Source organism: Scyliorhinus torazame, chromosome 8 (genome assembly GCF_047496885.1).
Source record: "Scyliorhinus torazame isolate Kashiwa2021f chromosome 8, sScyTor2.1, whole genome shotgun sequence".
Taxonomy (NCBI): Eukaryota; Metazoa; Chordata; class Chondrichthyes; order Carcharhiniformes; family Scyliorhinidae; genus Scyliorhinus; species Scyliorhinus torazame.
Genome location: NC_092714.1, coordinates 246,001,099 through 246,025,222, shown reverse-complemented (window position 1 = coordinate 246,025,222; position 24,124 = coordinate 246,001,099). Strand labels below are relative to the sequence as shown.

General features: G+C 51.2%; 1 long non-coding RNA gene across 1 annotated transcript in view; it reads left to right on the top strand.

Annotated features, from left to right (window-relative positions):
* Positions 1-8,837, top strand: part of LOC140428836 (uncharacterized) — a 53,691-nt gene extending 44,854 nt beyond the window's left edge. The window contains exon 3 of the long non-coding RNA XR_011948920.1: positions 8,766-8,837. This is a non-coding gene — a long non-coding RNA (uncharacterized lncRNA). The remainder of the gene's footprint in view (positions 1-8,765) is intronic.
* Positions 8,838-24,124: the final 15,287 nt, after the last annotated feature.

Sequence of the window (24,124 nt, the reverse complement as noted above, 5' to 3'; positions counted from 1 at the left end):
TCTGATCAAGAACTTCACATCAGCTGGGGCAATAGGTTTGTGTCAGCACATTGTACCGCAGCTAATCATATCCCCGCTGATTTCACGCATTATGATTCCTCGTGTGAAAATCCTTAACAGCAAAACCGCCCAACTTTTCGGAATCTCAATTGAGCAGCCAAAGAAAGATGCTAATAACTAACAGCTTCCTTTGTAAACTTCACTAGATTGTTCAAAATGGTTCAGTTTTCCTAATTTACACTTGTCTGCTTAAAGTGGGCACAAGACGTATAAAATTATGAGGGGCATAGGTAGAGTAGACAGGAAGAAGCTTGGTGGACGGATCAATGAGCAGGGAGCATAGATTTAAGGTAAGGGACAGGAGGTTTAGAGGGGATGTGAGGAAAATCTTTTTCACCCAGAGGGTGGCAGGAGACTGGAACTCACTGTCTGAAAGGGTGGTGAGGCACAGATGCTCATTACATTTCTAGTATTTATATGTAGAACTGCCAGTGTACCTAGGTGGCCATGATGCCCGGGTGACTTCGGGAGTGCCAGGGTACAACCCTGCCCAGAGTCTGATTACACAGGGACTCACGATCACTTGGGAGAGCCTCCAAGTGCCGTTCCGCTTAGTCCATGTTGGTGGGGACCACTGCTAAACGGCGCTCGCTCGGGGTCTCAAAGGAGCCTTGGGTAACTCTGGCATGAACATATTCAAGTGAGCCTGACTGTACACTTGAATATACAAATCTGGATCCCGCCCGTTGTGGGCAGGATCCATTGCAACGCCTCCGAGATTCCGTTAGATCTTGCAAGGCATAACAAGGCTATTAAATCTTAAGAAAGGCCTCTTGTGAGATTTAATAGTCTCGTCATGTCCCGAGTCGGGTATGACGAAGCTGGGAGATCATGACCTATGGCTTTGATGTTAATCTTTCCACACACCCCATGACTGTAAAGAGAGTGATGTGAGGGAGGGGGCTGGCCATTTGGAGGGATGGAGTTAAAGACTTAAATGCAAGGAGAAGGTGGAAATCCATTTAGTAACATATTTAAATCAAATTCCTACAGTGAAATTGGGAGCACAAATTAAAATTCACTGCTCATTCCATGGATTCTTCAGGTTCAGGAAACCCAGCAGTGAAAGAGAAGTGGGAACTGCCACATCCATAAGTTTAATACATTTTACAGCACTCCTTGTGGGCCAGGTGCAACATGCAAGACACTGACCTCTGATGTGTTAGGCAGGTTGGTTCGATGTGGACTGCACTCGATGCAGGGAAGTTAGAAACAGACGTCTAACACAGGAGAAGATCCAACACTGTTTTATTCAACTAGATGAACTGCTGTACATATTCAGCTGTGGGTCGACACTATACTGATCTGACTAGTGACCTTGTAGTAACCTGACCAGACTTACTAGCTACCGCATGGTGTTTGTGCTTGCTAGCTCGTGGACTCTGACTGTCTCAGTAGCTGGGTCCCGAGAGAGCAGGAAACCTAGTGCCCTCTGGCTTTATAGTGGTAGTGTCCTGTCTGGTGATTGGCTGTGCTGTGTTGTATGCTTACTGGTCATCCTATGTGTCAATCACTGCCCGTCTGCATCACATTATGCACATGAGTGGATATTATGACAACCTCCACTTTTATGACTGTGGCCTCCCTCTTCCTTCCCTGCCATGTTACATTTCTCAATTTTCTCCCCCACCCCCCAAAACCTCAATTTTTCTCAGGACCAACCAGCATAGTGCCCCACTCTCCCCCTCTCCCCCCCCCCCCCCCCCCCCATCCCTAACTCCCCTGCCATTGGTTTCAAATCTTGGCAGCCAGCTACTGAGCAAGAAAGAGAACAATAAAATGATAACAAAGTCCTGCTAAATTCAACTCCCAATCTTATCAAATTCCTCTGCCAGTTTTGGCCTCCTGCATGTCCCCCCCCCCCTCCCCTCGCCCCCCCCCCCCACCCCTCCCCAGATCCCCATAAATATTAATGTCCAAATTACAAAAATATTGGATATTTTGGTTCACTGAATGAGTGTGTGGAACAATATCGGAAACATTGTGGTATCCTCAAACAATATACATATGAAACTCATTGGAAACCTGATTGGTATCCATTTCAGTGCCAGGAGCAACCACTGAATTGAATGTAAAGCATGAGATTTACATTCCCCTGCTCAAATGATTACAAGCCGGATTGTAATCAGTCAGTAAAGCCTGATTGACCACATCTATTTGCCAAGTTAGTCGTTCTCACTTAACATGGATGATGGAATGTCCCTTCACAGGGTCTCTCAGCAAAGGTGTCCAAGCTGCTATACCTGCTGCTGCCGTTTAAAAAAAGTGAATTCACAAAATGTGGCCATCGTTGGTTAGGCCAGCGTTTATTGCCCATCCCTAATTGCCCTTCAGAAGGTGGTGGTGAGCCGCATTATTGAACCCCTGCAGTCCCTGTGGTGTAGGCTCACCCACACTGCTGTTAGGCAGGGGGTTCCAGGATTTTGACCCTAGAGCATGGATTGTAGGGTTGACAAAACAAGTGACTAAATCATTTAGCTGCCTTCTCACTCAGGCCTTTACACAGATTTCCTTTGCCCTCATTTTTTCCTCTGATTTGATGACATTGGAGCCTTCTAAAGGATGTCAGAAGTTTTTTTAGAATAAATTTAGAGTACCCAATTCATTTTTTCCCATTTAGGGGCAATTTAGCATGTTCAATCCACCTACCTTGCACATCTTTGGGTTGTGGGGGTGAAACCCACGCAAACACGGGGAGAATGTACAAACTCCACACAGACAGTGACCCAGAGCTGGGATCGAACCTGGGACCCCGGCGCCGTGAGACTGCAGTGCTATCTCTGCGCCACTGTGCTGCCCTGGATGTCAGACGATTTGCCCTTCCATTAAAACTATAGAATAATATGAGGTCTTGTGACGCAGTGGTAGTGTCCCTACCTTCGACCAAAAGTGTTGGTTTCAAGTCCCACTTCAGGACTTGACGTCCGTGGAAGGTGCCTGCATAACATGGCCACATAGAGTGATGATCAGCCTGAAAATGCTCCCAATATGCCTTGTGGTAGGTGGTAAAGAGCAGTAGAGTTTCCTGGTCAGCCATACAGAAGAAGGCAATGGCAAACCACTACAGGACTCTGCCAAGCATAACCATGGACCAATCCAATGGGCGTCCATGGTTGCCAATGCCCTCTTAGCGCATGGTACCTGAAGGAGGATAGAATAATGTCGAAGGAGCAATTCAGCCCCATGTATCCATGCCAGTATTTTTGAAGAGCAACCCAATCAGCCCAACCTTTCCCAATATTGCTGTAATATTTTCTTGATGCTTCCAGTTATATTTCAAATGCTGGCAAATGAACCTTCAAGCCAAGAGTCCCTGCTTACCCTTTCCTATCTATGATGTGGAGATGCCGGCGTTGGACTGGGGTGAGCACAGTACGAAGTCTTACAACACCAGGTTAAAGTCCAACAGGTTTGTTTCGATGTCACTAGCTTTCGGAGCGCTGCTCCTTCCTCAGGTGAATGAAGAGGTCTGTTCCAGAAACACATATATAGACAAATTCAAAGATGCCAAACAATGCTAGGAATGCGAGCATTAGCAGGTGATTAAATCTTTACAGATCCAGAGATGGGGTAACCCCAGGTTAAAGAGGTGTGAATTGTCTCAAGCCAAGACAGTTGGTAGGATTTTGCAGGCCAGATGGTGGGGGATGAATGTAATGTGACATGAATCCCAGGTCCCGGTTGAGGCCACACTCATGTGTGCGGAACTTGGCTATAAGTTTCTGCTCGGTGATTCTGCGTTGCCGCGGGTCCTGAAGGCCGCCTTGGAGAACGCTTACCCGGAGATCAGAGGCTGAATGCCCTTGACTGCTGAAGTGTTCCCCGACTGGAAGGGAACATTCCTGCCTGGTGATTGTTGCGCGATGTCCGTTCATTCGTTGTCGCAGCGTCTGCATGGTCTCGCCAATGTACCACGCTTCGGGACATCCTTTCCTGCAGCGTATGAGGTAGACAACGTTGGCCGAGTCGCACGAGTATGTACTCAGGTGAATGAAGAGGTCTGTTCCAGAAACACATATATGGACAAATTCAAAGATGCCAAACAATGCTAGGAATGCGAGCATTAGCAGGTGATTAAATCTTTACAGATCCAGAGATGGGGCTCAGGTGAATGAAGAGGTCAGTTCCAGAAACACATATATAGACAAATTCAAAGATGCCAAACAATGCTAGGAATGCGAGCATTAGTCAGAAACACATATATAGACAAATTACTACTCAAATAGACTACATACTCGTGCGACTCGGCCAACGTTGTCTACCTCATATGCTGCAGGAAAGGATGTCCCGAAGCGTGGTACATTGGCGAGACCATGCAGACGCTGCGACAACGAATGAACGGACATCGCGCAACAATCACCAGGCAGGAATGTTCCCTTCCAGTCGGGGAACACTTCAGCAGTCAAGGGCATTCAGCCTCTGATCTCCGGGTAAGCGTTCTCCAAGGCGGCCTTCAGGACCCGCGACAACGCAGAATCGCCGAGCAGAAACTTATAGCCAAGTTCCACACACATGAGTGCGGCCTCAACCGGGACCTGGGATTCATGTCACATTACATTCATCCCCCACCATCTGGCCTGCGAAATCCTACCAACTGTCCTGGCTTGAGACTATTCACACCTCTTTAACCTGGGGTTACCCCATCTCTGGATCTGTAAAGATTTAATCACCTGCTAATGCTCGCATTCCTAGCATTGTTTGGCATCTTTGAATTTGTCTATATATGTGTTTCTGGAACAGACCTCTTCATTCACCTGAGGAAGGAGCAGCGCTCCGAAAGCTAGTGACATCGAAACAAACCTGTTGGACTTCAACCTGGTGTTGCAAGACTTCGTACTTTCCTATCTAGTCTGTGACCCACGACGTTTGTGTGGTGTTAACGTCTAGAGTCAGATTCAGCACCAGAACTAAAGCAACTTGCATTTATGTAGCTCCACTGCTGGAATGAAATGTCCCATGATGCATCACAAGGGGATTTGACAAAAAAATATGACACTGAGTCACATAAGCAGAAAATATTGGTCAAGGGTATAGTTTTAAAGGAGTATTTTACAGGAGGAAAGTGTGGTAGAGTAGAGATGTAGGGAAAACAGCAGAAAGGTTTAGAGAGGGAGATCCAGAGTTGAAGGAATTGCCACCAATAGTGAAGACATTAAAAATCGGAGATACTAACGAGGCCAAAATTACAGGGGTTTGTCCATCTTGGAACGTTGAGGGGTTGGAGGAGATTACACAGATAGGCAGGGGTAAGGCTGCTTTGGCACAGACCCAGAAGGTGGTAGCACAGGCACAACATGATGTGGTGCAGTTCCAGGTGGAGGTGGTCCACTCCCTGAGCTCCATGGCCGCAAGCATGCAGACCCTGGCTGAGACGGCAGCGGGCCTCCAGGACTGGCAGCGCCAGGTGGCGAGGGAACCTCAGTCGATAACTCTGTTCACATCCCCATCCCATGGAGTAGCCCAGAGGTCACCGGACACCCGAGGGAGGAGGAGGTGATGGTGCCTGTGCCGGTGACTCCAGCAGGGGAGGTGCCGGAGCACCGCAGCATCTGAGACTCCCCCCCTCCCCCATCCTCCTGTCCCTGGCACATCTGGTGGGCAGCAGACAGACCAGAGTGGCATCACGTCACCTGGGACACCTGAGCAGCAGCCGGGCCCATCCAGGCCAGGTCACCACAGAAGACGGCGGTCGCAGGGTGGGAATCACAGTAGGCCACCTCCACTCCTGATGTACCATCTGGGGATCAACCTGGACGTAGCGTTAGGGTCCTGAAGGCCAAAAAATTAGACGCCAGTTAAGTTGGCACGGGTGTAGGGCACAGTTTAGAGATGGGGCGAGGGCACATATTTGTATATATGTTGACATATTAAAAACGATTCATAATGTTACAACCTGCCTTGGTGTTTGTCAGATGGGTGTGAGGGGTGGGCTAGTCTGGGCCAGTCACAGAGGGGCTGTGGGATGGGTGGGGGGATTTGTGGATGTTGGGATGGGCTGGGTTCAGGGACCGCAGTTCAGCCATTCCTTACTGCACCCATCCCGTGCACGTTCGCTCTGCTCTGCGTGGGTGGCCTCCCATGCCTGCCTGGGCCCCATGTCCTGCCCATCCTCCCCCTCCCCTGCAGGCTGTCATGATGCGGGCGACCCGCCCAGCTGGAGGGTCTCTCCAGAGCGGTCCAGGTACCTGAACCGCATCGTCAGGATGCCGAAGGACCACTCAATCACCCTGGTCGCTGCATGGGCATCGTTGTAGCAGGCCTCCACATCTGTCTGTGGCCTTCGGATAGGTGTCATCAGCCATGACCGCAGTATATAATCCCTGTCACCCAGGAGCCAACCTCCCAGTCAGGGGTGCACCTCTAAGAGACCGGGAATCATCGAGTGTGCCAGGATAAAGGCGTTGTACACAATGCTTGGGTATCGGGCGCAGACATGCATGATGCGCATCTAATGGTCACACACCAGCTGCACATTCATTAGGTGAAACCCCTTTTGATTTGTGTGGAGTGGCCAGATATCTGCAGGTGCTAATAGGGCGATATGCAACCCGTTGATCACCCCCTGGACCAGGCATGTCGGCGATGGCATCCTGGTGGGCTCGGTCCACATTGAAATGGATGTATTGTGCCAACTGGGCATAAAGGGCATCCATGATAACGCGGCTACACCTGTGCAATGAGGTTTGTGAGCTCCCAGAAAGGTCACCACTTGGCGCCTGGAAGAAGCCCGTGGTGTAAATGATCTGGACGACTGTCACCTTGATGATCACCGGGAGCGCGTGTCCTCTCCCATTCCCCTGCAATGCCAGGTGCGCCATGATCTTGCAAATATGTTGCACTGTGCCCCTGCTCAGCCAGAGTCTTCAACGGCATGCCCAGCCTGGCAGGTCCTCGAATGACAGGCGCTGCCGGTACACAGGAGGCCTTATGCGGCGCCTCCTTCACACCTCCTCCTCCCCCTCGGTCTGTTGGATAGCCGGCTCTCCCTCCTTACCGGCTGCCTCCTGTTCCTCGACAGCACGTTTCTCTGCTGCACATTCCGCAGCTGTACGCTCTGTTTCTGCACATTCTGCTGCTGCACATTCCGCTGCTGCACGTTCTGTTGCTGCACTTTCCGATGCTGCACATTCCGCTGCTGCACATTCCGCTGCCGCACGCTCTGTTGCTGCACATTCTGCTACTGCACATTCCACTGCTGCACATTCCGCTGCTGCACTTTCCGATGCTGCTCCTTACTCCTCCTCGAGCAGCTTCAGCTCGTACAGCTGCAGATTACCCCCAGGGCTGCGGAGATTAGGAGGAAGGCCACTATTGCTGGTTGAATTCCAATATCCATTGTCTGCAGGGGGTGAAATGCCGACATGTTAGCATGATGCATACCCCGGGCCCAAACAGGTCCAATGGGCTACACGGTGGCCCCGGTTGTCACTGAAGACTCTGCCCCCTCATGTCCCCCTCCCCCTCCCACTCCTCTCCGCACCGCTGGCCCTGTTGGTGTCCAGCACGGTGAGGGCCTCTGGCACTCCACCAATCCCTGCTGCCAGGGATACCGTAGATGGCACTACCCTTTCCAGTGGTACGCCGTCCAGCTATTCCATAGGGGCTACTGTGGGCGTTGCCCTGGGTGGGCCACATGATGTCCTGCCAGTGGGTGCCGGGCAGTTGGCGGGAGGGTGGTATAGCGGGGTGCGGGAGTGGTGGCGTGGAGGGTGGGGGCTGAGGTACGGGCTGATGGGGTTGGGGAACCCAGGGGCCAAGTTGGGTGGTCACTGGAATGCGCACAAGATGGCTGCTGTGCAGGCCATGGCAATGTCAGTCCATGCCTCGACACCACCCCAGCCCCGTGGGGTGTCCACTGGCCCCAAAGCTCTTCCTCACCATCCCCCCCCCCCCCACCCTCAGCCCTGGAAAGGGCCCCCCCCCCACCCCAGCCAGCCCGGCCAGGAGCAGGACCGGCAGCCCACGTGTCCTACCTCCTCTCTCTCCCTCATCAGCCACGACGCCGGTTTCACAATTTTTAAAAGCACAAGTGAACCTCGCCGTTGGGAATTCCTCTCAGTGGAGGCGGAGGCCCCGGAAAATACCGGGTCAGGCCCGCTAATGACATGCCAATCGTGTTTTCTGTATGTGCGGAGTGGAACGCATTAACGCCGCTGTCGAGGCACAGGATGATTTCGCCGTCAAAACCGATTCTCCGGCCAATCGCGTTTCCTGATTCTGGCCGGCAGCAGATGGAGAATCTCTCCCGCAGCCTTAGTGGTTGCATGCCTATGTGATTGGAAGCTCATCATGGGGTCAAATATGGCACTGCGGTTTGAAACAACCTGATATAGCCTCAGATAGTTGCCAGGAAGAGGGATGGAGTCAGTGCTCGGAAGCGGAGTTTGGAGTGGGGACCAAAGACAATGCCTTCAGTCTTCCTAAAGTTGAATATTTAAGAGGAAAATCAGTGCCCCAAAGTATTTTGATATCCTCTCGGTGTTTTGTCTCTACGTTTGCCCTTGGGGATATTTTTAAAAAATTTATTTGCTGGCTCTCTGCTTTGTTTACATTTCTCCTTGTGTTTAATGTTTTTTTCCTGCAAAATCCTTGTGGTTTGCTGTTGAACTTAGAACAGGATTTCATCTTGAGTTGCTCTCACTGACAACTATCACTGTGGCTGACGGATTTTGTTGTGCTTCTCCATGTCACATATTATTCATTAGGAAACCAGAGAGAAAAACCAAGGACCATAGTCCAGGAGGATACCAAGGTTGAAAAGAATAAAAGATATGAGGTAAGTCAATAAATATCGCTCGAGGGCATAAAACATGCAATGTTGGAAGAATGTTGCCAGTTTGCCAACACCCAGATGGGAAGAGATAGGAGGTGGTTCCGGTACAGTAATTTAAGCAGAATTGGAAATTGGGAGAACAGCTAAACCCTTTGTCGAACGTCAAAATCAATAATTAAGGGAAGAATTAGTGGATGTTTCGCATCAATATGATCCCACGTTAAATGTTGAATCACTGCAGGATTTATGCAAACAACCCAAGATGCCACTTAGTACAGGGGAAAGGGAATGCTGCTACAGGTCTTGCTTTAATAGAAAATGTCCCATTGAACAATACGAGAGCAAAGAGTCTCGGCCAACATTCTGCCCTCAGTTAACCCCACTATAATTAGATTAACCAGTAATTCATAAATCTAATCTGCTATATGTGGGTTGTGTGTTGGCTGCTGGCTACTAGCAACAGTGAAAGTATTTTGAAAGTATTTCATTAGCTGTGAAGCACTTTGGAACATTTTGAGGCCAATATAAAGCACAGAATACTTGCAAGTTCTTCCTTTCATTTGCTTGGGATAAGAATGAATTAAATTTACTTTAAAAATAGCTTTACTGGAAAACCATTGCACTGAATTTTACTGACATAAATCATCCCTACATGTATATTTACCTGCTGCAACCAATTTTTACATTGTAGTAAAGTAATCCATCACTTTCTGTACAAAGACCATCATTAATATGTTCATGAATTATAGGAAACGCATTAATGCTTCTGAGGCAAAGTTAACGTTTATATATTTATTGGCGACTGCTGTGTGATAATTGTCAGGCATCACTTGGAATCTCATGAACATCTTAAAGTGACCTAAATGCGAAATGCAATTGAAAGCTGATGAAGTTTAAAATTGTACTAATATAGGGAACATTGAGACATTGATCGTTTTGGAACTAGATCAGTATGGTCTCGCAGAATCACAAGGAAGAAACATTACTGCCGCCAAAATATTGCGCATTTAATTAAGAGTATGTAATGTACGAAGCATAGAAAATGGAACAGAATGAACACAGAGACTTAGAGAGGGATTTGGAAACAATAATAGACCTGGCCCCTCTGGTGTCTAGACAATGGAGTGAAGTAGGCATACCTACATTTTTTGTAATCTTTGAAAGCCCTCAGGGGAACCTCTTGAGCCACCAATAAACTTTAGATCAATGTCCCTGTTGACTGGCATTATATCCTAAGCCACAGACACTGGTGAATTTTGATGTTCTGGTGTAGGATTTATCCATCTTTTCCAAATCTCCTGACAGACAAATCATCAAATACGGCAAACCTTTCAGGCAGTGCAGTCCTGCCCTCAACAGCTTGCTATGTAAAAACATTTCTCCTCTGGCATGCCGCCTTGCTCCCGAACATCAGCGTGATGTGGTCAATAGATGCCGGGAGAGGCCTCCCGCTGGCTTCCCGACAGCCAGTATGCATAACAACATCTAACCAGATCCCACGTGGTGCCGCGCGCCCTTAATGGGACATTGGAAGACCCTAGTTGGTCAAGGACAGGGCAGAGTGGCCTCCTAGCCAACCCCTTGAAAGTGGCACCTTGGCATTGCCACACTGGTGCTGCCAAGGTCTGGAGGACACTGAAAAGCTGGCAGGAGCACTGCCAGGGTGCCAGGGTGGCTGTGTCAGGGAGCCCTGATGCCAGGGTGGCACTGATGGGGGGCTATGCCTATGAAAGAAGGGTGGAGAGGACTGGGAAGGGTGGGGGTGTGCAGGGGGTATGGAGGGGCCTCCGGAAGGTTGGGGGGTGAAGGGTGGTGATCCTGGAAGGGGGGGGATACAGAAGGGGGAGGGCAAAAAGGAGGTGTGGGAAGGCCTGAAAATGGTGATCCTCAGAGACCCGAAAGCAACGTGTCATCACTTTGGGGGGGGGGGGTAATGCCCATGTGAATGGGGGCGGGGGGGTGACATTGCCCATGGGTGAGAATGTGAGAGACCCACACGCCCACTGAGAGAACAGGGCACCGTTTCCAAATGATGACCTGATTTGTGAGGAGCCAATCTGGCCAGTGAGATCAGCTCCCCAGTGATGAAAATAATTCTAGGTGTGGTTAGATAGTGGTGTGGAACTCGCCGATACAACTGATGGGAAACTCTCAGCAAAACCCGCCACAAATTACACTTAACCTTTCCGTTAGATCACGTGTCTTATCTTTTCTCTACTTATTTTGCCTTTAATTTTGTTAAATCCGTGCCCTCTGGTTACTGATCCCAGTTATGTCGAGGCTTTACAATAAATTAGTCCGTGCACACACAGGGAGCTGGATTCTCTGATCGCCGATGCCTAAATCGCGTTTGGCGATCGGCTGGAGAATCCACTTTTACCCTGGAATCGGGGGTGGCGCCGTTTCTGCGATGCCACAAATATGGCATACTCAAGGGGTACTCTGCATGCTGTCGGGACGGCCTCAGAATGTCACCTGAAGCCCTCCCCTGATGCTCCGCCCCGATGAGCCGAGTCCCCGACGATGTGGGCCGCCTGTCCTCGCAACCTTCGGGGACCTCGCATGGCAGCTGCGGACTGTGTCCAGCAGCGCCACAGTCAGGGGGGGGGGGGGAGCCATTCCGCTAGCAGGGCGGGCTTCGGCGGCGGATGGGGGACTGGTGGGGGGTGGTCTGGGGGTGGCAAGGAGGGTTACAGGCGGGGCAGTTTTTGACAGGCCGGGTCTGCACGCAGCCGCCACCATGCTGTGCAGCGTGGCCGCAGCAGGCCGCCGCCCTTGCGCATGCGTGGCAACGGACCCGGCCATTCTGCGACCGTATCCGCAGGTAAAGCTAGGGGTTTTACCCTGCGCGGCTGCTAGCCCCCCATCGGGTGGAGGATCGGTGCGGGGACGGCGCCGACTTTCTGGTCATTGGACCAGACGGACCCTGCGGACATAGCCACAGATTCGGAGAATCCAGCCCAGGGTATTACCATGAATATTATAATTATATGTAATTACAGCACAGAAAGAAGGCATGCAACATATCAGGCCTTTCCTGGCTCTTTAATACTGCAATCAAATGCTCACACTACTATTAGCGGAGGCAGTAGCCTAGTCACTGAACCAGTAATCCAGTGTCCCAGGGAAATGCTCTGGGGATCTAGGTTCAAATCCCACCAGGGAAGATGGTGGAATTTGAATTCATTAAAAGTCTAATGATAACCATGAAACCATGGTACAAAAACCCATCTGCTTCACTAATGTTCTTTAGGTAAGGAAATCTGTCATCCTTACCTGGTTTGGCCTAAATGTGATTCTTAGACCTACCACAGCAATGTGGTTGACTCTTATATTCCCCTGGGGAAGAGCAATAAATGGCTGACCCTGCCAGCTATGCCCACATCTCATGAACGCATAATGGCCATCCTCGCTGGGTATTTTCCCCGGTGGGGGGTACATACAACTTTGACAACTTGATATAAAGGACATTGTTTAACCTCACTCCTCATCACTGACTTCCTCGCCAAAAGAAAAGCTCTTCTGCTCTTCACTCAGTTAAAGCGCTTCATAATTTTAAAAAGCTCTATTAATTCTCTTCTCTGATTCAATGGAAAAAATCCTCCTTTCAAGAACTATTGGGCTTGAGTTCATGTGAATGAAGAAAGTCCTGCTGCCTGGACCCAACGTGGGCCCCAAACCTGAGGGCAAATGGTGAGATTGCTGGGCCAAAATTTCTGGCCCATTATTATTAATATTATTATTCCTATACCTTGACAACCACCTCTCTCAAAGGTCCACCATTGGCGAGAAGATCCAACACCAAATCAGCTTTGTCTTCTAGATACTACGGGAGCGAGTTTTTAACAACAAAAACCTCTGCAAGTCGACAAAAGCCCGAGTGTACAGAGCGACTATTGGCACCATGCTCCTCTACTGCAGTGAGACCTGGACGGTGGATCTGCGACACGCAAGAGCACCAGAGAAATTCTGCTGCATCCTTCGGATACAATGGGAGGACTGTTGAATGCTTGTATCCTTCTTGAAGCCACCTCACAAGCAATCAGGCAAAACTTTGGTTTACTCAGCAGTGTCTCCCGGCTAATTCTCATTTTCTCAAATTTCAAATGGCTAACGATCTAGGGAATGACAAAGAAAATGTTTCAAAGTTACTCTGAAGCTCTCCTGCAGCAAATTTTATCATGATCGACTGGGAGGAGCTTACTACCGATGGCGATGTTGTGTTATGCTGCTTCATGTAGCATTAGCTGCTTCCTTGATGTATGCTTTGACAAAGGAAGCTCCAGACTCTGAAATGAGTTCAACTTGTTTATTGAACTATTAACACAGTTCTTAAAAGAGTTTTACTCTCTGCTAATCTAGCTGTAATAACTCAGTCTATCTTTACCAGCCTGCTCTAAGCCACGTGCTGGGTGTGATGCCGTTGACCAACCCTGATGTACTCTCTAGATGTCTGTCTGTGGAAAGAGGCAGAGCATGTGTGCCCTGTCCTTTTATATGGGTTGTGAAGTGCCCCCTTGTGGTAATGCCATCTCTGTGTGTTCTGATTACCCATTGGTTGTGTCCTGTTCTTTTTTTTTTAAATTTAAAGTAGCCAATTCATTTTTTCAATTAAGGGGCAATATAGCGTGTTCAAGCCACCTACCTTGCACATCTTTGGGTTGTGGGGGCGAAACCCACGCAAACACGGGGAGAATGTGCAAACTCCACCACTACATCAGCTCCTCCCCTGAATTCATTTTTTTTTGTTTATAAATTTAGAATACCCAATTCATTTTTCCAATGAGAGGCAATTTAGCGTGGCCAATCAACCTACCCTGCACATCTTTAGGTTGTGCAAAACCCACGCAAACACAGGTAGAATGTGCAAACTCCACACGGACAGTGACCCAGAGCCGGGATCGAACCTGGGACCTCGGCGCCGTGAGACTGCAGTGCTACCACTGCACCACCGTGCTGCCGGGTTGTGTCCTGTTCTAATGACCCATTGGCTGTATGTCTGCATGTCGTGACATCTCTGGTGCTCCCTCTAGTGGTTACTTAGTTTAGAGTATTTACATTAACCCCTTGTGTATATACAGTGATGCATAACACCACAGGCGACAGACAGCATGTCAATCAAGCTGCATCACACTTTGAGTCCCAATATCTTAATGATGAGGCACAGCAACAGCAGTGAAGGAAAGAAAAGGACACAAATCCTGTTTTGCTCTGAATCTTACTGTCTCATGGAATGTCCTATCCCACATACCCAAATATGTGTAGGTCAAGAATCGATCTGTTCAGTCACATGAAGATTCATAGCAGAAACCTGTGACCGTGAGTACACGTAGTCCTCAAATCGAGAAAGACTCACTAATTTCTTTTAATATAAATTTAGAGTACCCAATTCATTTTTTCCAATTAAGGGGCAATTTAGCATGTTCAATCCACCTACGTTGCACATCTTTGGGTTGTGGGGGCGAAACCCATGCAAACAAGGGGGAGAATGTGCAAACTCCACACGGACAGTGACCCAGAGCCGGGATCGAACCTGGGACCTCGGCGCCTGAGACTGCAGTGCTACCACTGTGCCACCGTGCTGCCCGCAACGATTCACTAATGATGCTCAGACATGAAGAATGGCGACTGAATGAGCTGCCTGCAAGAGTACCAGCAAGAGTAACAAGCCTGGATTTTCCATCTGACATTATTCTGCTGCTGGTGGTTAAGCAATGTTGACTGAAAAATATAATCCACGGCCTAAAGGGAAGAAAAGACAACAATTACTGGCAGCAGCCAATTAAGAGGACACTGCTAGGTCTGCCATTCAGTTGAGGACAGTTGCCTGCATCGAGCTGCTGGTTCAGTCAGAGGGCCAGCAGCGCCACTAACAGAGATGGCTGCTGATCCAAGTGCAGAGAGAAGGGGCGGGATTCTCCGTAATCGGCGCGATGTCCACCGACCGGCGCCAAAAACGGAGCAAATCAGTCCGGCATCGCGCCGCCCCAAAGGTGCGTAATTCTCCACATCTTGAGGGGCCGAGCCCTTACCTTGAGGGGCTAGGCCCGCGCTGGACTGATTTCCGCCCCGCCAGCTGGCGGGAAAGGCCTTTGGTGCCGCGCCAGCTGGCGCGAAACTGACTTTGCCGGGCGGCGCATGAGCGGGAGCATCAGCGGCCGCCCACGGCATCCCCGCGCATGCGCAGTGGAGGGGGTCTCTTCCGCCTCCGCCATAGTGAAGACCATGGCTAAGGCGGAAGGAAAAGAGTGCCCCCACAGCACAGGCCCGCCCGCGGATCGGTGGGCCCCGATCGCGGGCCAGGCAACCGTGGGGGCACCCCCCCCCCCCCCCCCCCCAGGACCCCGGAGCCCCCCCGCACCGCCTTGTCCCGCCGGTAAGAGAGGTGGTTTGATTCTCGCCGGCGGGACAGGCATTCCAGCAGCGGAACTTCGGCCCATCCGGGCCGGAGAATCGCCAGGGGGGGCCCGCCAACCGGCGCGGGGCGATTCCCACCCCCGCCGAATATCCGGTGCCAGAGAATTCGGCAACCGCCGGGGGCGGAATTCACGCCAGCCCCCAGCGATTCTCCGACCCGGCGGGGGGTCGGAGAATCCCGCCCCTGGACAGCGCTCTTCCATGTTGAGACACTCAAAGGGAACAATTTTTTTAATGTGCTGGGGTCAAACAGGCCCTGGCAATCAAGGAGTAAACCCTCCAGCAGTGGCTTGGGGCTGCAGGGGCAACTACTGTACCATGCCGACGGTCCCCTCTGTGGGCCATTGAGTATCCAGAAAGGAAGACCCCTACCCCCAACTCTGCCTGTCCCAGGAAGCCACTGGGATACCAGCACTGTACCGCTGGTGGTCTTCCCAGGGGATAATGACAGCACTGGTAAAATCATTACGCCATCGTAAAATTGCCATTAATTGTCTTGTTAATTGAATCTGGGAATATCCCAGTGCAGTGGAAATACCCCTGACATCTTCTGCCACCAGTTTGCAAATTCTCCTACCTCGCATCTCCAAAGAGCTGGTAAAGTTCAGCACATAATGTATCATCATAGATGTTGGCTGGGATTATTCGTCGGCCGACGCCGAAATCGGGAATGGCGATTGGGTGGAGAATCGGTTTTGACGATGAAATCGTGGCGGACGTAGTTTCACGCCAAATTTGAATTCCCCAGTGCCTCGACAGCAGCGTCAATGCGTTCCAGAACGTATACACCGTAAATGCCGCTGGCATATCATTAGCGGGCCTTTAACGGTATTCTCGGGAGCCTCCGCGATTCTTCGCCTCCACTGGGGCGAATCCCCGATGGCGCGGTTCACTTGTGCTTTTAAAAATTGTGAAACAGGCGCCGTGGCTGCTGAGGGAGAGAGAGGGGGGGTATAGAAAATGTCCTACATCGGCATTGTTTGCTGGTAGTTGGGCCACTGGCCGGGCGGCTTCTGCCAGGGTCAGGGGAAGAGTAGTGGGGCATGGTCAGGAGATGGGCTGTGGGGTCAGGGTGTACAGGCACGCACACCATTGCCGCAACCTGCAAGGCAGCCATGGAGCTGCACATGCCACTGACTGCCCACTATCAACTATCAGGTCATATGGCTGCCCCTCAGGGCACCCCCCCCAGGTGCCCTCTGGCCCCAGTGACCCATCTGCTGTGTGGGTGATTTCCAGCGTGACCAGTGCCATCCTGTTGGCTGGGATGAGTGTGTGTGGGGAGTGTAATGCGTAACAACGACTGTAGCTTGTCAGCCACCCGAGTGTCAATCACGGACCCGGTGAATCTCGCACCATTTCTCATTGGAATCGATTGTGTTCCACGTGGCGCCAGTGTTAGCCCCTCCCGATCAATGAATTGGTCCAGGTTCCGCGCCAGTTTTGCTGTCGTGGAAATCCACGAATCCTGCCCCAGCATCTACACTTAGTCTCAGGAACGAGGAAGCCCGTCCAGCTGTTTATTGTTCGTTTTATACTTGAATGTGCACAACATCACACTAATTTTTTGCCTGTCTTTTACACGCCTAAAGCAAAATTTTAAAACAACATTTTGGGTTTATCAACTTGCACATGCCCAACATAATAAGTAGAAACAGATAAAAGTAGATTCAAAAAGGCAGTGAGGTGCTTGTTTTGGAAAGTTAGGTAACCAGATGGGCTTTTTCACTACTCATGAATTTCCCAAAAGCAATATTGTCACCTTACTCAGTCAGTTTTCAGGCCAATCATGAATCCACTGATCAATAATGTCCATTCCAGGATGGGGTTGACTTGGGGGAGAGGTTAAAGGTGATGGTGTACCCTTGGCATTGCTGCGAGAGGTCAGGAGACTGGGATGTGCCGTTGAGGCAGATCAGTAAGTTATTGCAGTGTATTCGCTAGATAGTACACACTGCAGCAACAATATTGCAATGGTGGAAGGGATCGAGTGAGTTTATTGGCAGGTCCACCGAATAAGCTACTTTTGCCCTGGATGGTGAGGAGCATTTTGAGTGTTGTCATGGTTGATCCTATCCAGTCTAATAGCGAGCATCACCTCATTCCCTTTTTTATCCTTGTGATGGAGAGGCTTTGAGGTGTTAGGAGTGCAGCCGTTTTCTGCTCTATACTTATGGCAACAGTAGTTGGTCCAATTGTGAACCATCGTAAGCGTGTCCTGCTTAATTACTGACGGCCGCGGGCAGCATGTTGGCACAGTGGTTAGCACTGCTGCCTCATGGCGCTGAGGTCCCAGGTTCGATTCTCCCCGTGTTTGCATGGGCTCCGCCCCCACAACCCAAAGATGTGCAGGGTAGATGGATTGGCCACGCTAAATTGCCCCTTAATTGGAAAAAATTAATTGGGTACTCTAAATTTTTTTTTAAATTAGTGAAGGCCTCATTTTGAACATTATGACAGGGAGTGGGGGGGGGAAGGAAGTCTAATGGTTTAAAAGCACAAGCTGGTTGGATTGAGGTAGTGTACCTGAGGAACTCTTGCATTGATCTCCAACACCATCCAAACCCACAACCTCTATTGCCTTGAAGGACAAGGGCAGGAAATGCACGGGAACGCCACCACCTGCAAGTCCCCCTCCAAGCCACACACTGTCCTGACTTGGAACGACATCATCATTCCTTCACTGTTGTTGGGTCAAAATCCTCGCACTCACTTCCTAACAGCACTGTGAGTGTATATACACCGAACGGACTGCAGCTGTTCAAGTGGCGGCTCACTACCGCCTTCTCAAGGACAATTAGGGATGGACAACAAATGTCCACATCCCGTGAATGAATTTAAAAAACAACTACATCTGCTGCATATGAGGTGGGATTCCTGCCACTGGAATGTCTTTCTTTGATCCCCATTCAACATAGTCAAGGTTCCTTGACGATCTATTTGGTCAAATGCTGCTGTGCTATGATGGACAGTTAGTTCCTCCTCCTATCTCGCATTTAGTTTTCTCAATCTGCATCATAGCCCTGTGAAGGTCTGGAATCAAGTGATGCTAAGTAGACCCTGAACTAATGGGACTTCATCAACTTGGGTAAGGTAGTTTTTGCAGAATTTCTTTCCAAACACATGCTTGGTCAATGCTGTTAACATTTATTTAACTGCAGAATTATCTTTATCCTTCAACACATAATCCCAATAGCTAAACAGGCATGTGAAGAGTTACAGCCATGAAAACTTTATAAGGCTCTAGAGTTGAAGACATAGAATTATGATGTTACGAAATATATCATTGTATCTTGTCGTTTTTTCCCCCTTATTTGCAATGGACAAATATTAATGAAACAATTGTGACATTCATGGAGATAGTGGCAATGTTACTGGGTTAGAAATCCAAGGGCCTGGAAAAGTGTTTCTGAGATAAAAGTAATATCCTTATGCCCCACAACTCTTCTCCGCCTCTTGGCCTTTGCCTCCCTGGTAGCCCGGAGACGGATCTTATTAATGTGGAGGGACTCGAAGCCCCCGAGTGTAGAGACCTGGGTTAGTGACATGGCTGGGTTTCTCAGCCTCGAGAAAATAAAGTTTGCCTTGAGAGGGTCGATGGTAGGGTTCTCCCGGAGGTGGCAGCCGTTCGTCGACTTTCTCGGGGAAAATTAAAATGTCAGCAGATGCAGTATTCCAAAGGTGGGCGGGGGGGGAGAGGGCCGGATTGTTGTTTTATGGTTGGGTTGTGTGAAGATTGTGATGGGGGTGGAAATGTTTATTGTACCATGTTTATGTCGCTGTTATTGTTATTATTATAAAAACTTGCAAATATCCTGATAAATGTTTTTTTAAAAAGAACAACTCTTCTTCGCCTGGCTGAACTTATTCCGACACTCAACAATTATTCCTTTAATTTGTCTCACTTCCTGCAAATAGGGATTGTGGTGATATGAACATGCACATCAATGCATATAGTTATCGGTACGACCTGCAACCAGCAAATGATGATAAAGATCTACAATGTGACTTGAGAGATTTGGCAGTTGGTAGTAAGCCATAATAGAGGGTGGTAATACCAGGTATTGCGGTACCTGAGAGGTGAATGACCATTGGCTAGACCTAGGGGTCTACCATTGGCTAATGTACATAGCCCCGCCCTGAGAGGCGGGGTATAAGAACCAATGCCGTCCCAGCAGCCTTCACTTTCTGTATCATCGCTGCTGGGTACAGTTCTAGCTGAGTAAAGCCGATTAGATATGACTCCTCTTTGTCTCGAGAGTATTGATTGTGCATCAATTTAATCAGCCAGTACTTTTGAAGGATGGACCTCCGCATCAAGCCGACGTGCCTTCAGCTCAGCCCCCACCCAGACAACTCCGCTGCTATTTTTAAGCATTGGCTGGCGTGTTTTGAGAGCTACCTCGAAACGGCTGCTGACACCCCCATGGAAAGGTAGAAGATACACCTCCTACGCTCGCGGGTCAGCCCGGCGATCTACCCCCTGATCAAAGGGGCGGTGAACTATGCTGCAGCTATGGAGCTGCTATAAGGACATTACATCCGTCCACCGAACCAGGTCTAAGCTCGTCAGCTGCTGGCAACGAGACGGCAGAGCCTAGATGAGACACTGGAAGACTTCTACCGGGCACTGATAGTGCTGGGCCAAAACTGCGGTGCCCAGCAGTGACGGGGAACGAGCACACGGAACTTTTAATTCGGGACGCTTTTGTGGCAGGTATGGCTTCCCCTGACATCTGCCGAATGCTCCTTGAAATGGACACACTGGGCCTTACTGAGGCACGGGCCCTGGCAGGGTCCATGGACGTTGCGTACAAGAACGCACTTGCTTATGTCCCAGCTCGCACGGCGCCCCCCCCTGGGCTGCGTGGCTCCCCGCCGCGGCAGCCCCCCAGACTTACCCGCTAACCCCGCAGGCCTGCGCGGCAAGACGGCCCGCTACCACCGCCGGCCAACGCTGCTTCTTCTGCGGCCAGGCGAATTACCCGCGAGCGCTGCCCGGCCCGCACCGTCACCTGCAAAGGGTGCGGCAAGAAAGGCCACTATGCCACGGTCTGCCTGGCCCGCGCTGTGGCCGCGGTCTCCAGCGACCACCAACAGCCTTTCTTCCAGGTCCCGGCAATCCAAGGCTCACCGCAGTCCTTTTTTCAGGTCCCGCCAGCCCAAGGCCCACCGCAGTCGTTTTTGCAGGTCCCGGCCGTCCAACGCCCACCGCCGCCTTTTTCCCTCCAGGCAGCGTGCGACCCGCAGCCACGGCCATTTTGCCCCCCGGCAACCACGCTGGATGGGTGGGCGCCGCCATTTTGTCCCTCGTCGCCGTCATCTTCGGAATCCCCGTCCCCGGTCTCCATGTGCGACCCATGGCCGGCGCCATCTTGGATGGGGCCTCAACCCCCCAGCACGGCTGACTACGCGCTGCCCGACCAGAACTCCCTCTTGTGCAACTGGCCTCCGTTACCCTGGATCAGAGTCGGCCCCGGACGCTAGCGAATGCCACCACAACAATCGCCATCAACGGCCACGTGACATCGTGCCTGATCGACTCCGGGAGCACGGAAAGCTTTGTCCACCCCGACACGGTAAGGCGCTGTTCTCTTGTCACCCATCCCGTCAAACAAAGGATCTCCCTGGCCTCCGGGTCACACACAGTGCAGATAAAGGGGTTCTGCCTCGCGAACCTCACCGTCCAAGGCAGGGAATTCCGCAATTTCCGCCTGTACGTGCTGCCGCACCTCTGCGCAGCCACCCTTCTTGGCCTGGATTTCCAGTTCAACCTACAAAGCCTGACTTTTAAATTTGGAGGCCCTATACCCCACCTTACTGTCTGCGGCCTCGCGACCCTTAAGGTCGACCCGCCTTCCCTGTTTGTGAACCTCACCCCGGATTGCAAACCCATCGCCACCAGGAGCAGACGGTATAGTGCCCAGGACCGGACCTTCATCAGGTCCGAGGTCCAACGGCTCCTGAAGACGGGGTCATCGAAGCGAGCAACAGCCCCTGGAGGGCTCAAGTAGTGGTGGTAAAGACCGGGGAAAAACATAGAATGGTCATCGACTATAGCCAGACCATCAACCAGTTTACGCAGCTGGGCGCGTACCCTCTTCCCCGTATTGCCGACCTGGTAAACAGGATTGCGCAATACAAGGTCTTCTCCACGGTGGATCTCAAGTCCGCCTAACACCAACTACCCCTCCGTAATAGTGACCGCCAGTACACTGCCTTCGAAGCAGATGGGTGGCTCTACCACTTTTTAAGGGTTCCCTTCGGTGTCACGAACGGGGTCTCGGTCTTCCAGCGTGAGATGGACCGAATGGTTGACCGGTACGGCTTACGCGCAACGTTCCCGTATCTTGATAGCGTCACCGTCTGCGGCCATGTCCAGCAGGACCATGACACCAACCTCCGAAGATTTCTCCGAAGATAATCTGACCTACAATAAGGAGAAATGCGTGTTTAGCACCGACCGTCTAGCCATCCTAGGCTACGTAGTGCGAAATGAAGTCAGAGGCCCCGACCCTGAACGCATGCGCCCCCTCATGGAGTTCCCCCTCCCTCACTGCCCCAAGGCCCTAAAACGCTGCCTCGGCTTTTTTAGCTATTATGCACAATGGGTCCCTAATTACACTGACAAGGCTCGACCCCTGATCCAGTCCACAACCTTCCCCCTGTCAACGGAGGCCCGCCAGGCCTTCTGCCGCATCAAAGAGGACATCGCAAAAGCCACGATGCGCGCCATCGACGAGTCCCTCCCCTTCCAGGTCGAGAGCGACGCGTCCGACGTGGCTCTGGCCGCCACCCTCAACCAAGCGGGCAGGCCCGTGGCTTTCTTCTCCCGCACTCTCCATGCTTCCGAAATTCGCCATTCCTCGGTCGAAAAGGAGACCCAGGCCATAGTAGAAGCTGTGCGACACTGGAGGCATTACCTGGCCGGCAGGAGATTCACTCTCCTCACGGACCAACAGTCGGTGGACTTCATGTTCGATAATGCGCAGCGGGTCAAGATAAAAAACAACAAGATCTTGCGGTGGAGGATCAAACTCTCCAACTACAATTCCGAGATCTTGTACCATCCCGGGAAGCTGAACGAGCCTCCTGATGCCCTGTCCCGCGGCACTTGTGCCACCGCACAAGTAGACCGCCTCCGAGCCCGCCACGAGGACCTCTGCCACCCGGGGGTCACTCGTTTCTTTCATTTCGTTAAGACCCGAAACCTGCCCTACGCCATCGAGGAGGTCAGGACAGTCACCAGGGACTGCCGAATCTGCGCCGAGTGCAAACCGCACTTCTACCGACCAGAGAGGGCGCATCTGATAAACGCTTCCCTTCCCTTTGAACGCCTCAGTATGGACTTCAAAGGCCCCCTCCCCTCCACCGACCGCAACACGTACTTCCTGAATGTGATTGACGAGTACTCCTGGTTCCCTTTCGCCATCCCCTGCCCGGATATGACCACAACCACCGTCATCAAGGCCCTCCAAAGTAATTTCACACTGTTCGGTTTCCCCGCATACATCCACAGTGATAGGGGGTCCTCCTTTATGAGCGACGAACTGCGTCAGTTCCTGCTTAGCAAAGGCATCGCCTCGAGCAGGATGACCAGTTACAACCCCCGGGGAAATGGGCAGGTAGAAAGGGAGAACGGAACAGTCTGGAAGACCGTCCTGCTGGCCCTTCGGTCCAGGAATCCTCTCAGTGGCCCTTCACTCCATTCGGTCGCTGCTATGTACTACCACAAAACAGACACCTCACGAACGTCTCCTTGTTTTCCCCGGGAAGTCCTCCTCCGGGACCTCACTCCCCACCTGGCTAGCGACACCCGGACCCGTCCTGCTGCGGAAACATGTGAGGGCGCACAAGTCGGACCCGTTGGTCGAGAGGGTCCACCTGCTGCATGCCAACCCCCAGTACGCCTACGTAGCGTTCCCCGACGGCCGCCAAGACACGGTCTCCCTTCGGGACCTGGCGCCCGCCGGAGCCCCACGCGCACCTGCACCATTGCCCCAACCCCCCCCCCCCCCCGCAGCACCTGACCGGAGGGTCAGTATTGCCACCAGAGCCCCTACCCAGCGCCGAACAGGCACCGACGCCCCCTACAGGCGCCCCTCCCCCTGCCCACTTTTCACCCAACAGCGCTGCCTAGGGGTGACAAAGCTGCCTGGGAGGAAGACACCATGTTCCCGGAGCCACAGCCGCCGGGGCCCCCACCAGGATTGTTGCCGCAACTCAGATGCTCCAGAAGGACGACCAGGCTACCCGATCGTCTGATTGCTGCACCATAGACTGTTCTTCCGTTACCCTCGACATCACAGTACCTCCATACCTGGTCCTACCATGCAAAAAGGCGACAGTAATAGCTGGCCATCACCCCGCTGGGTTCCTTTTTAACAGGGGGTGAATGTGGTAATACCAGGTATTGCGGTACCTGAGAGGTGAATGACCATTGGCTAGACCTAGGGGTCTACCATTGGCTAATGTACATATACCCCGCATCTCAGGGTGGGGCTAAGAACCGATGCCGTCCCAGCAGCCTTCACTTTCTGTATCATCGCTGCTGGGTACAGTTCTAGCTGATTGAAGCCGATTAGATATGACACCTCTTTGTCTCGAGAGTATTGATTGTGCATCAGAGGGCAGTTGCACTAGAAGTAGCTCCAGGAGAATTCACTGAATTCAATGATTAGTTCATATAATTAGTTTATTATAGTTCATCAGTTATTTTTCCATGTGTTCATCTTGTTAGTAAATTATCTACTAGTCAAAGAAATAGATGTTCTGTGTTCCATTAGCTCTTTTCTCTCCTTACAGACGCTGCCAGGCCTGCTGAGATTTTCCAGCATTTTCTCTTTTGGTTTCAGATTCCAGCATCTGCAGTAA